Raw genomic sequence first — 13,361 nt, 5'->3', positions numbered from 1 at the left:
CCACTCCAGTATTCTTGCCTGGAAAATCCCTTGGACAGAGGAGCCTGGTGGGCTACAGTCCATGGGGCTGCAAAAGAATCAGACATGACTGAAGTGACTTAGCACACATTTCTGTAAATGCACAGATCCTTTATGTGTACGCCTCTATCCAGGGCTTTGTTTTAAAAGGATCTTGTTACTAACAATCTGACCTCTGGATAAATGAGGTAGTGTCATACTAATTTTCTCATACTTTAGTTTTTAAAGGCTTTATGTTTCTTTAACGAGATAGCTTTTCAAAGGAATCATGCATGCGCTCTGATGATTGCTTTCAGACACTGCTTTGATACATCTTTTACATTTGTAATTGAATTTCCAAGTACAGTACTAATGAAAATGGACTCTACCTTCTGCCCCAAAGCACCTTTTGACATTGGAGGTTGGTTTGCTTATTTAGTATGGTTTAGCATAAGCGGTGCTGTCTAACCCATACAACAAAAGACATTTACTTTCAAACACATGTAAGGAAAACAATCAATAGGGTAGCTTTGAAATTCTGACTTTCTTCTCTTATTAAAAAAAGAATGAGAGAACCTGGCTAGATGTCCCACTTCTTAGAAGTATTTTAAAACCACGTGGCTCACTCAAATCCAATCATGAAATAACTGAGTGTTAAAGGAAATCATAAGGAGTGTACCATTTTGCCGCTAAAGCATCAGAGCAAGAAAAGATTCTTAAAAAAATTAAACTGAAACCCTAACACCTTTATCTTTTAAAATTCTTCTTTCATACAGACATCACTTTTTTTTTTTTTTTTAAGAATGGAGGTTTCCAAATATCCGATATTGCTAAGCAACACTCTTTGTTATAACAGGCAAGAATCTAAACGTTTGCACGAGATGTTCGAAATACTACAGCTTGCAGGAGCTCGCTGAGAATTAATTAGGAAGGCAAGTTTATTACCCAAATAAATAAATAAACCCAAGGCCACTCAGTGTGTGACATTAGGGGTTATATACTTTCCATTAAAGAGGACTAATAAATACAGTTTAAAGGCTCAAGGGAGGAATGGGGGGGGAGGGCTGGCGAGCACCAGCTCAGGCGGTGCCAGACATCAGCTGACTGCCTCCATTGAGATTACCATGGAAACACCTTCTCCGGGGATATAGCCACGAGGGCAGGGCACTTGAGAAATGTGATGGGGAGCAGAGCCGGAGGCCGATGGATTTTTAGCAGGGTTCACCCCTGTAGCACATTATAAGGACAATCCATCTTCCAAATGAAACAGTATCTTTCTAGCGAGTCACGTCAGACAGAGTAATAAAGCATGAAGCCTGGCATAATTACGATCCATTTACCTCTACAAAACAGTCACATCCTTTCAGATAATTGTCTCTCTTCTCTCCCCTGCCTGCTTCCTATTCTCCCTAGAACTAAAGGAGGTATTTGTGTAAATTAATTGGCTGCTTCCTCAGCCATCAAGCCCATGCTGATAAAAAGGGACTATATCAAAGATAGCCTTCATGGGCAGATTCAAACATTTTCCAAACCCACCCGTCAGGCAAAACCAACACAAGTCTGCCAACAAAAGGGTAAGGGGAGTGCCAGCTGAGGTCAGGTTAAATGTTTCAGTTTATGCGGTCTCCCTCGAAACCGGTGAACAGATTTTATGTTTATGCAAATTAAACTCGGTCTTAGCAACCAGCTCCCTGAGCACTGGCTGGGGAGCACCCATGTCCCCAGGAACTCAAAAGGCAGCAGGGCATTGATTCAAGTGATGTGCCTCAGCCATGGGGTGCAATTTCCCCCACCGACTATAGGGATCTCTAGAATGATGCGTGGAGTTCAAGAGGCGTGATCAAAGTTTTGCACACAACATGACTAATTGTGTGGGCTGTTTCTTGCCTTTGTCTCTGCGTCAAGCTGTGGCTACCAGGAGTCTTCCCACCTTGCAAAACATTCAGATTCTGACCCCACTGTCCCCCATACAAATTTTAACCTTTCTTGACAACTGTATTGGAATTAATATTTTAATTTGATGTTACCACTTACAAATGTAGAAAGTGACTTGAGGGGGATGACACTAATTTGACAATAACACAACACTCCTAATCTAACTGTATCTAGAAAGTTACACTGTGGTTAATAAAGGGATCACCTGTAACTGAGTATTTCATCCTGACTGCTACGGATAATTATTTGATCATGCCATTTGTGAGAATATTCTCAAAAACCTGTCACGGTTTCCTATTTTTATCTTTCCTGTAAAGAGTGCCTGAAATCTTGATTAAATGATAAATTGATTTTTGCTAATGCAAGGGAAAAAAAGGTCCCTGATTTATCTTGTAATTATATTTTACCTAGGCTTATGTAAAGATCAGCTGTCATCTCCTGAACACAAACCAACTAACCACAGACAGGGGAAACATGATTTCTGTAGTTAAAGATTGACTGAGACCCCAGTGAGTGCTCGGTTACATAATTTAGGGTAACAGAAAAATAAATGATACCACTACACATGTTAGAATGGCTAAAATTAAAATAAAAAAATCTGGTGTAGAACTCTTGATCATTGCTGGTAGAAATGCAAAATGATAGTCATGTTGGAAGACAGTTCAGTGGTTCTTATAAAGCCAAACTTGGCCTTATCACAGGAGCTAGAATTGTACTTGAAGGTTTTCACCCAAACAATTTGAAAACTTGTGACCGTACAAAAACCTGCATGTGAATGTTTCTAGCAGCTTTATTCATAACTGCCCCAAACTGGAAGCAACCAAGATGTTTCAATAAGCCAAAGGGTAAACCAGCTATGGTACATTCATACAATGGACTATTCAGCAATAAAAAGAAATAAGCTATCAAGCCATGGAAAGGCATATACAAAACCTCGAATACTGATTACTAAGTGAAGGGGCCAGAATGAAAAGTATGATTCCAAGTATATGATATTCTAGAAAAGGAACAACTACAGAAAAATGATCAGTGGTTGCCAGAGATTTGGGGGAGAGAGATATAAGTTGCGGAAATACATAAGAAGTACCCATTTTCCCTTCCTGGCTGCCTGAGGATCGGCCGCCATGAGGAACAACACAGTAGCTATCTGGACCAGGAAGTTCCCGACCAATCAACTATGGAAACAAATGATCACAGATGTCCCTCATCCTGGCGAGGCAACAGTACCCAGGACAAAAACTGGGGGAAACCAGACAAAAATCTGTAAGACTATACTAGCCGTCATCTTGTATTTGGATTCAGAACCATTTTGGTGGTGGCAAGGCCAAAAGCTTTGGTGTGATTTACGATTTCTTGGATAATGCAAAGAAAACTAAATCCAAACACAGACTTGCAGAATGTGGCCTGTATAAGAAGAAGAAAAAAAAAAAATTCAAGAAAACAGTGAAAGGAACACAAGAGAACGCACAAAGTCAGCAGGACTGTAAAGGCCATCGTTGGTGCTGGCAAAAAGGAGGGAAGACTCTGCAGTGATTTGATCTGTGGTGATTGCCCAGATTTTAAATGAAGGATTAATAAACTATAAAAACTTCAATACAAGAACTATCAAAGATCAAAGCATTGCCAGAATGTTGTTATAAAGAGAGACTGGTAAAAGAAAACTGAAAACAACAGGTATTGTTACTGATGGGCAGCTTATTAATAGGTAAATACTTGATGGCCATTTTTATCTTAATTTTTTATGCTAAATTCTAATTGTTCATAGGAAAACATGGGATGTGTTCTGTAAACAGTTGGAAATTTAGGCTACAGCAAGGGCAACATAATAATAGCTTGGTTACAATGAAACATTTTCTAAAGATCCACAAGGCAGAGTTAGCTGTACATGTGCCTTCTTTATTGAGATGCAAGATATAATCTTAAGTGTGTGGAAGTGTAAAACTGAAATAAAACTAACACTTTCTGGGACTTCCCTGGTGGTCCAGTGGCTAAGACTCTCTGCTCCTAACACAGAGGGCCTGGGTTCAGTCCCGGGTCAGGGAGCTAGATCCCACATGCCGCAACTAAGACCCAGTGTAGCCAAATAAGTTAAAAAAATTAACATCTCTTGATTTAATTTCCAGCTTATAGGAAATACAGGGAGTAGGAGAGTAAGTTAAATGACCATGAGGAGACAATGAGACAGACCCAGACTAGATGAGTCCTGGATTCTTTAAAAACTCAACATTATACATACCAAGCGTTAGTGCGGATGCAGAGAAACCAGGACGCTCACACTGAACACAATGCAAAAAGGAGCAGCCGCTTTGGAGAACAGTTTGGTAGTTCCTTACCAAGTTAAGCAAACGCCATGAGGAGTACTTCCATTCAGAGATAGCCACCCAAGAGAAATGAGAACACATGCCCAGAGAAAGTCTCGCATGTGAACATATGTAGCGGCCAAACGTCCATTCGCTGGTGAATGGAGAAATGAAATATGGTACATCCGCTCAATGGAGTATTTACTCAGCAATGGAAGCAGAGAACCAGTGATACTCGGGACATGGATGAACCTCAAAACATTATGCTAAATAAAGGAAGCCAGACACGAAAACAGCATCTATTGTATGGGATGATTCCATGTACATGAGGTTTTTAGGAAAGGTGAAAGTGATTGAAAGGTCAGTGATTGTCTAGGGCTGAAACTGAGAGTGGGGATTTACTACAAACGAGCATGGGAGAACTTTCCTGAGTGATGGAAATGTTCCAAGACTGGAATTATGTGATGTTTGGACAACTGCATACATTTACTAAAACTAACTGAACTGGACCTTACAATGGGTGAATTTTGGGGTAAGTCCTCTTAATGTATTAGTTCCAGGGCTGCCCTAACACAGTAGCAGAGCAGGTGGCTTAAACAACAGAAGTCTACTGCCTCAGAGTTCTGGAGCTAGAAGTCCAAGACCGAAGTGTGGGCAAGGCTAGCTCCTTCTGAGGCCTTTCTCCTTACTTGCGGGTGTCTGTCTCCCCACGGAGTCCTCCTGTGATCTTCCTCTGCATGTGTCTGTGTCCTAATCTCTTCTTAAAAGGACACCAGGTCTTACCAGGTGGCGCTAGTGGTAAAGAATCCGCCTGCTAATTCAGGAGATGCTGATTCCATCCCTGGGTTGGGAAGATCCCCGAGAGAAAGGAATGGCAACCCCATCCAGTATTCTGGCCTGGGAATCCCATGGACAGAGGAGGCTGGTGGGCTACACTCTATGGGGCCACAAAGAGTCGGACACAACTGAGCAACACACACACACACACACCAGTCACAGTAGATCAGGGTCCATGTTAAGGTCTCATTTTAACCTAATTACCTCTTTAAAGATTCTGTCTCCAAACACAGTCCTATGTTAAAATACCTGGGGTCAGGACTTTAACAAATGAATTCTAAGGGAACACAACTGAGCTCATCATAGTAAATGATACCTTAATAATGCTGTTTTAAAAGTCAATTTCATGAAAAAAAAAAAAGCGGGGGGTTGTGTCTAGAGGTACAGTTTTGGACTAAAAGATATGTAGTGACCAGATCCAAAATACAAACATAGGATTTTTAAAAAATAGGTATAAAAGACATTCTTTGAACAACTGAGGAAATCTGAATGTGAGTTGACCAACACATAATGGATAATGAGTATATATTTGGTATTATAGAAATGTTATTAATATTTTTAGATATGAAAATGGTGTGGTTAAGAGAAAAGATGTCCTATTCTTAGGAGAATGCACACAGGGGCATTTTAGCAGGGAAGTGTCATATGAGAGAGAAAATAAGTATGACAAAAAAGAAATTAAACACTTAATGAATCTAGGTGAAGGGAATATGGGTATTCTTTATAATATTCTTTCAATTTCCCTATACATTTGAAAAATTTCATAATAAAAAGTTGGAAGAATACAATTAGCAGTGAACTCTGAAGGGGCAGAAAGTTCTAAAGGTAGAAAAGGCACCTGTATCCAAGATCTCCTTCATTCTTTTCCTTCCTGGCTAATTGAAATAGAAAATATACTCTCCTAAAGCTCACATCCAGTTATAGCTTTTCATAAGTGAGAAATGATTAGTGTTTGTTTCTACTACATAAAACTAGAATAAAACATAGATTTTAGAATTTTAAAAATTTGACAGGAAGCTCAGTGGTAAAGAATCTGCCTGCAATTACAGGAGACCCAGGTTCCATGCCTGGGTTAGGAAGATCCCCTGGAGGAGAGTATGGCAACCCACTACAGTATTCTTGCCTGGAGAATCCCATGGACAGAGGAGCCTGATGGGCTACAGTCCAGAGGGTCACAAAGAGTTGGACACGACTGAAGTGACTGAGCACACATGCACGCAGAGAGGAGGTCACAGAATAGAGGTGGCTCAGAGGGTAAAGAATTGGCCTGCAAAGCAGGAGACACAGAAAACGTGGGTTCAAACCCTGGGCCAGGAAGACTGCCTGGAGGAGCAATGGCAACTTACTCTAGTAATCTTGCCTGAAAAATTCCACGGACAGAGGAGCCTGGCAGGCTACAGTCCATAGGGTTGCAAAGAGTCAGACACGACTGAGCAACTAAGCACTAAGCACATTTAGAATAACAAATGACAAAAGCAAAGACTTTTTAAAATAGGAGTAGCAAACTGGTGCCCTGTGGGCTTACAAGATGTGTTCTATCTGGCTTACATGGCATTTAACAACCAGGAGATATTACCTATAATATAGACTTCAACTTTTTCTGGGTGAATCCAAAGATTTGGCACATGGTTCTCTAGAGAGGTCACAACAGATTACAGTGGCAGCTACTCTTTGATGGGTATGAACTTCATTCATTTCTAAACCTGACTCCTAAAGGAATTTTACTTTTTCATGGAGGAAATGGGTAAACAGCAAGCTGTCCCTTCTGCTAGGATTTGCTTTATCCTCAGCTCTCTCCTTCATATGGATACAGCTAATGAGAATATTGGGTTTCCCTGGTGTCTCAGTGGTAAAGAATCTGCCTGCCAATGTAGGAGATGTGGGTTCGATCCCTGGGTCAGGAAGATTCCCTGGAGAAGGAAATGGCAACCCACTCCAGTATTCTTGCCTGGAGAATCCCATGGACAGAGAAGCCTGCTGGGCCCCAGTCCATGGGTCGTAAAAGAGTCAGAAACAACTTACTGACTAAAAAACAATAATGAGAATACTATATTGGGAGGAGGGTGAAACTGAAGTGGGAGATTTTGGAAATTTATTATAATTTTACAGTTCATAAAACCTCTGCCCAACGGTAATTAAAACTGTCACTGGCACAAAGACAGACAGTAGACCAACAGAACGGAGTATAGAAACTAGGAGAAGACATACGGACACAGTGATTTATAACAAATGTAGTGCTGAAGAGCAGGTGGGGAAAGATGGTCTTTTCAACATGCAGTGTTGGGCCAATTGTTTATATGGGAAAAAAAAATAAACCCTGAGCTGTTGCCTTGCACACACACACACAAATCAATTCCAGGTGGACTGTAGGATGTCAGTATGAAAGGTGCAGCGATAAAGCTTATAGAATATGATAGATGAGGATATTTTCACAACCTTGGGATAGGTAATGCTTTCTTAAGCAAAAACAAAAAAGCACCAACCTCAGAGGAAAAAACGGATAAACTGAAGTACATCAGCATGAAAAATGTTGCTCACAGAAACACTAAAGGAATGAAAAGGCAAGTCACAGAGCTGGAGAAGGCATCTGTAAGATCTATAACTGCCAATGGGCACATACGCAGACTATAAAAAGAACTTCTAAAAATCAATTTTTAAAAGACAGCCCAACAGAAACACTGCAAGAGACGTCAACAGGCAATTTACAAAAGAGGTCCAAATGACCAGTAAACACACAGGAAAGGGCTCAACCTTATTAGTAATAAGAGGAGAACAAAGAAAACCCACAATATGTATCTGTCAGCGGATCAATGGATAAAGATGTGGCACACATATATGATGGAATGTTAATTACTCATCCATGAGAAACAAGGAAATCCCGCCATTTGCAACAACTTGGGTGAATCCTGAGGGCATTATGACTGAAATAAGCTGGACAGAGAAAGACAAATACTATATGATGGCAGTCACCAATCACTTTGGCACCAGGGATCGGTTTCATGGAAGACAATTTTGCCATGGACTGGGGATAGGGTGGGGGCGGTGGATGGTTTCGGGATGATTCAGCACATTACTTTCATTGTGCACTTTATTTCTATTCCCTGGTAGCTCAGCTGGGAAAGCATCTGCTTGCAATGCAGGGGACCCCAGTTCGATTCCTGGGTCAGGAAGCTCTGCTGGAGAAGAGATAGGCTACCCACTCCAGTATTCTTGGGCTTCCCTGGTAGCTCAGCTGATAAAGAATCCACTTGCAATGTGGGAGACCTGGGTTTGATCCCTGGGTGGGGAAGATCCCCTGGAGAAGGGAAAGGCTACCTGCTTTAGTAGTCTGGCCTGGAGAATTCCATGGACTGTACAGTTCATGGGGTCGCAAAGAGTTGGACTTAACTGAGTGACTTTCACTTCATTTCTATTATCACATCAACTCCATCTCATATCATCAGGCTTTAGAATAGAGGTTGGGGACCCCTGCATTGATATCACTTATATGTAGAATCTAAAAATGATAAACTCAGAGAAACAGAGAGTAGAGTGGGGATCACCAGGGGCTCAGGGGAAAGTGGGGAAAATGAAATGTTGGTCAGAGGGCACAAACTTCTAGCTAGAAGATGAGTAAGTTCTTGGGGTCTATTATATAGCATGGTGATTACAGCTAACATGGTCTTACATAACTTGAAAGTTGCTAAGTGTTCAGCTCTTCAGTGTTCTTATTACAAAAAGAAATGGCAATTATGTGGTGTGATGGAGGTGTCATCTAACGCTATGGCAGTAATCATACTGCAATAGATCAATGTATCAAGTCAACACACTGCACACCTTAGACTTACACAATGTTATATGTCTGTTATATTTCAATAAAGCTAGAACCACCCCCTATATGTGTAACTACCACACACCTACCAGAATAGCTAAAATTCAAAAGACTTTCAGCTTTGCAAATAAGATCTATACCGTTTTTCTAGATTCCAGGTATCTGCGTTAATATATGATGTTTGCTTTTCTCTTTCTGATTTCACCGTGTATATGGCACTTAAGGGAGAAAGGGCAGGGTGGGAAGAAGTAGGAGTTTGGGATTGACATATATACAAGATTGATACTGGGTATAAAATAGACAACTAGTGAGCACCTACTGTATAGCACAGGGAACTCTACTGAGTGCTCTGTGGTGACCTAGATGTGAGGGAAATCCAAAAAGGAGGGGATATGTGGATATGTACAGCTGATTCACTTTGATGTACAGAAGAAACTAACACAACATTAAAAACCAACTAGACGGTGCCGTCTATGGGGTCGCACAGTCGGACACGACTGAAGCCACTTAGCAGCAGCGCAGCAGACGCCAATTAAAATAAAAAAGACCGTCAGGACCTAGTGTTGGAGGGAAAATGGAGCAACTGGAACTTTCACGTGTTGCTGGGGGTGGGGCGGGGTTGTAAACCAGTATGACCACTTTGGAAAACTGGAATTATCTACTAAACTGAACAGCAATTTCACTCCTGGGTATTTGTCCAATGACAAACTATGCATCATACCAATACCAAAACACAAGCATCAGAATGATTTTAAAAATCTCAAATATCTATCAGTATGGGAACGGATAAACAATTTGTGGTGTATTTTGACAAGGAAATACTACAAAGTGGTGAAAAGGAGCAAACTAGAGTTACAGGAAACAACATGGATGTTCTCACGAACATAATGTTGAAAGAAACAGAAAAAGGAACACACAGTGTTTGATTTCACTGACATTAAGTTCAAAATGAGCAAAATTATGCCTCTGGAAAGGAAAGAAGAGATAGTGACTGGGAGGGGGCATATGGTGGTTTTTTTTTTTTGGGGGGGAGTCTTCTATCTTGATTTTGGGAATGGTTACACCAGTGAATTCACTTTGTGATAATTATCAAGCTATAAAGTTATGGTTTTTCTAGTAGTCAGGTACGGATGTGAGAGTTGTACCATAAAGAAGCCTGAGGGTCGAGGAATTGATGGCTTCAAACTATGGAGCTTTTAGAAGACTCTTGACAATCCCTTAGACAGCACGGAGATCAAACCATTCAACCCTAAAGGAAATCAACCCTGAATATTCATTGGAAGCACAGACGCTGAAGCTGAAGCTCCAGTACTTTGGCTACCTGATGTAAAGAGCCAACTCACTGGAAAAGACCCTGATGCTGGGAAAGATTGAAGGCAGGAGGCGAAAGGGGCAACAGAGGATGAGATGGTTGGTTATAGCCTATCTGAAGCACTGTTCTCCCACTGGCGCTTTCCCACCAGGAAAACCTAATGACCTGCCTCAGTATTCAGCAGGTCCAAATGTGACTTGGGCCTTAAGGACAACAGTCAAAAATTTCAGAGAGAAGAGATCATTTATACCCCCAAATGAATTAGTCATTACTCATGCTATGCTAGGAGAAGTCAGGGAAGACTATGCATAGATTTGCAAATGCTTAACAAGGAGCTGAAGGACCAATCTGGATCGTGCAGAACTGGTTGCCATGGTGAGGCCTCATCAGAGACACTGTGTTCAGTGTCACTGCAGGGTGAAACTCTAATGGCTTGTTGGGTTGGCTGATTCGTACCTTAGCCTAGCACTGGCCCAGGCTGTATGGCAAGAAAGGTAACTGTTAGATAGGAGACATACAAAGAGGGACTTTCCTGGTGGTTCAGTGGCTAAGGCTTCATGCTTTCAATGCAGGGGGACACGGGTTCGATCCCTGGTCAGGGAACTAGATCTCTCGTTGAAACTGAGAGAGTTTCGGCTGCAACTAAAAATCCCACATGCCACAGCTAAAAGGCCCCACGTGCTGGAGACCTGGAGCAGCTAAATAAACAAACATTAAAGAAAGAAGACACACAAGGAGAAGCAGAGACGGAGTGGCGGAAACTCACACCGTCTAAGTGTCATTTTGCTGAGGGGGACACAAGGTAACACGGCCTCTCAGAGCTGCCTTAAAACCCAAATAGGGCCCTGGGTTCCGATGAGACTTCTTTCCCTTACTACTGTGTGTATCCTTCCTTTAAACACAAATCAAAACAGCACGGTATATGGTCATGTTGGGGCCCAGGGCAGGCCCCCAAATAGTATCAATGGCACACTGACTACTTTGAATTATTACTTAAGAAGCAGCCAATGCAAAAAGGGCACTATGACCCTCCTCTCCGTTTCTCTGAGACCAGGAAATAAATCTCTTGTATGAAAGGTGCCCTCTTTGGACCCAGAGAAAGACATCATTATGACCAAAGACAGACAATTCAGGTCCGAGAAGCCTGTATAAATAAACCTTGCTCCTTCTTCACTAATTTACCTCCCAAGCTCACCCCTTGGCTTAAATTCCTTATAATTATGCCTGAACCCAGTTTCTTTGTTCTGCCAAATCCTTACAAACTGTTTCTTTATACACAAAGATATTGTTACCCACTCTCAGACATTCTCTGAGCATCTTTTTATGATCTCCCATTAAAAAGCAGAGACATTACTTTGCCGACAAAGGTCCATATAGCCAAAGCTACGGTTTTTCCAGAAGTCATGTGTGGATGTGAGAGTTGGATCATAGAGAAAGCTGAGTGCTAAAGAACTGACTCCTTTGAACTGTGGTGTTGGAGAAGACTCTTGAAAGTCCCTTGGACAGCAAGGAGATCAAACCAGTCCATCCTAAAGGAAATCAACCCTGAATATTCATTGGAAGCACTGATGCTGAAGCTCCAATACTTTGGCCACCTGATGCGAAGAACTGACTCACTGGCAAAGACCCTGATGCCAGGAAAGACTGAAGGCAGGAGGAGAAGGGGACGACAGAGGATGAGATGGTCGGATGGCATCACCGACTCAACGGACGTGACTTTGAGCAAGCTCCAGGAGTTGGTGATGGACAGGGAAGCCTGGCGGGCTGCTTCCATGGGGCTGAAAAGAGCTGGAAACGACTGAGCGACTGAACTGCCTGATGCCCATAAAACTAAGTTGGGTTTCCTCCTGTTAATCTGTCTTGTGTTAGCCTGATTATTAGTCCGGCCACAGACACTCAAGAGGAGCAGAGGGAATCTCTCTCCCCCTCCCCACAATCACCACGTGTTCCCCGGAGCCAGAAAAGTCTCACTGACACGGGACAGGCGGCTGGGCAGAAGCGGGAAGGAAGAGCAGAGGAGGAGAGGCGCGAAGGGTGGGCCCTGCAGTTACGTTTTTACTGATGACCCTTATTTCTGAAAACTTCCCAACTTGATTCTGAAACACAGTGTTTCCAGAGTTCTTTCCCTTCCTGGAATAATTCATAGCCTTATGGAACTGGAGAGAAATTAGAACTCATTTGGCACATTAGAAGAGAAAGGAGAAAATGGAGGCCCAGAAAGAACAGAGATTTCTTTTTCATTCCATTTCCTTCAGTCAATCTCTTTTCTCCATTTAAGCATGATGTTCTTGAATCATCTGCCCCTTCTCCCTCTAGACTGATAATTTCAGCCTCAGATTATACATGTGTCTGCTCCTCAATGTTTATCCTAAGTGCTGAATGCTACGCTCTTTTATACCATGTTAGACTCCAGGGATCGATGGGATGTTTACTTACAAGTGTCATCAGTGTCTGAAAATCAACTTGGTTAAGACGGAAATCTTTCTCCATCTCCTCTCAGCTTCTTCATCCCTGCCATAAGCATTATAATTTTTAAACCTTCCTTGTCGCAAACTTTTTTTTTTTAAGATTTTTTGATGTGGACTGTTTTTTAAGGCATTTTTGAGTTTGTTTCAATATTGCTTTTGTTTTGCGGGTTTTTTTTTGGCCCCAAGGCATGTGGGATTTTTAGCTCCCCAATCAGGAATCAAAGCTGCACCCCTTGCATTGAAAGCCAAAGTTTTAACCACTGGACTACCAGGGAAGTCTCCTTAAACTTTTTAAATTTCAAAATCTTTCATACAAAAAGGATAAACAATAAAATAATATTCACATCCCTATTATTCAGACTTAATATTTGGCTGTATTTGCTTCAGATTGAAGGACATCTTTACAGACGCGGCTGGAAGCCCCCAGCCCCATTCAATCTGCTTCCTCTGGAGAGGTTCGATCCTTGGGTCGGGCTGATCGCCTGGAGGAGGGCATGGCAACCCACTCCAGTATTCTAGCTTGGAGAATCCCATAGACAGAGGAGCCTGGCGGGCTACAGTCCATGGGGTTGCAAAGAGTCGGACACGACTGAAGCAACTTAGTACAGCACAAAGCGCATACTGAGACAAAGACTGACGAGCCTCAGGACTGACCCAGGAGGTGCAGGGAGCTGGGCAAGGGAGTGCGGAGGTGGCTCAGG

General features: G+C 42.1%; 1 protein-coding gene and 1 pseudogene across 1 annotated transcript in view; one reads left to right on the top strand and one right to left on the bottom strand.

The window, feature by feature from the left end:
- Positions 1–13,361, bottom strand: part of MYO1D (myosin ID) — a 368,723-nt gene that overhangs the window by 130,448 nt on the left and 224,914 nt on the right. The gene's annotated exons all lie outside the window — the stretch shown is intronic.
- LOC148774659 (small ribosomal subunit protein eS24 pseudogene) lies at positions 3,057–3,499 on the top strand (annotated as a pseudogene).

Source organism: Moschus berezovskii, chromosome 20 (genome assembly GCF_049115385.1).
Source record: "Moschus berezovskii isolate FMDL1 chromosome 20, NW_MosBer_1.0, whole genome shotgun sequence".
NCBI classification, from domain to species: domain Eukaryota; kingdom Metazoa; phylum Chordata; class Mammalia; order Artiodactyla; family Moschidae; genus Moschus; species Moschus berezovskii.
The sequence above is the reverse complement of the archived record's forward strand: the minus strand, read 5'-3'. Positions and strand labels throughout refer to the sequence as shown.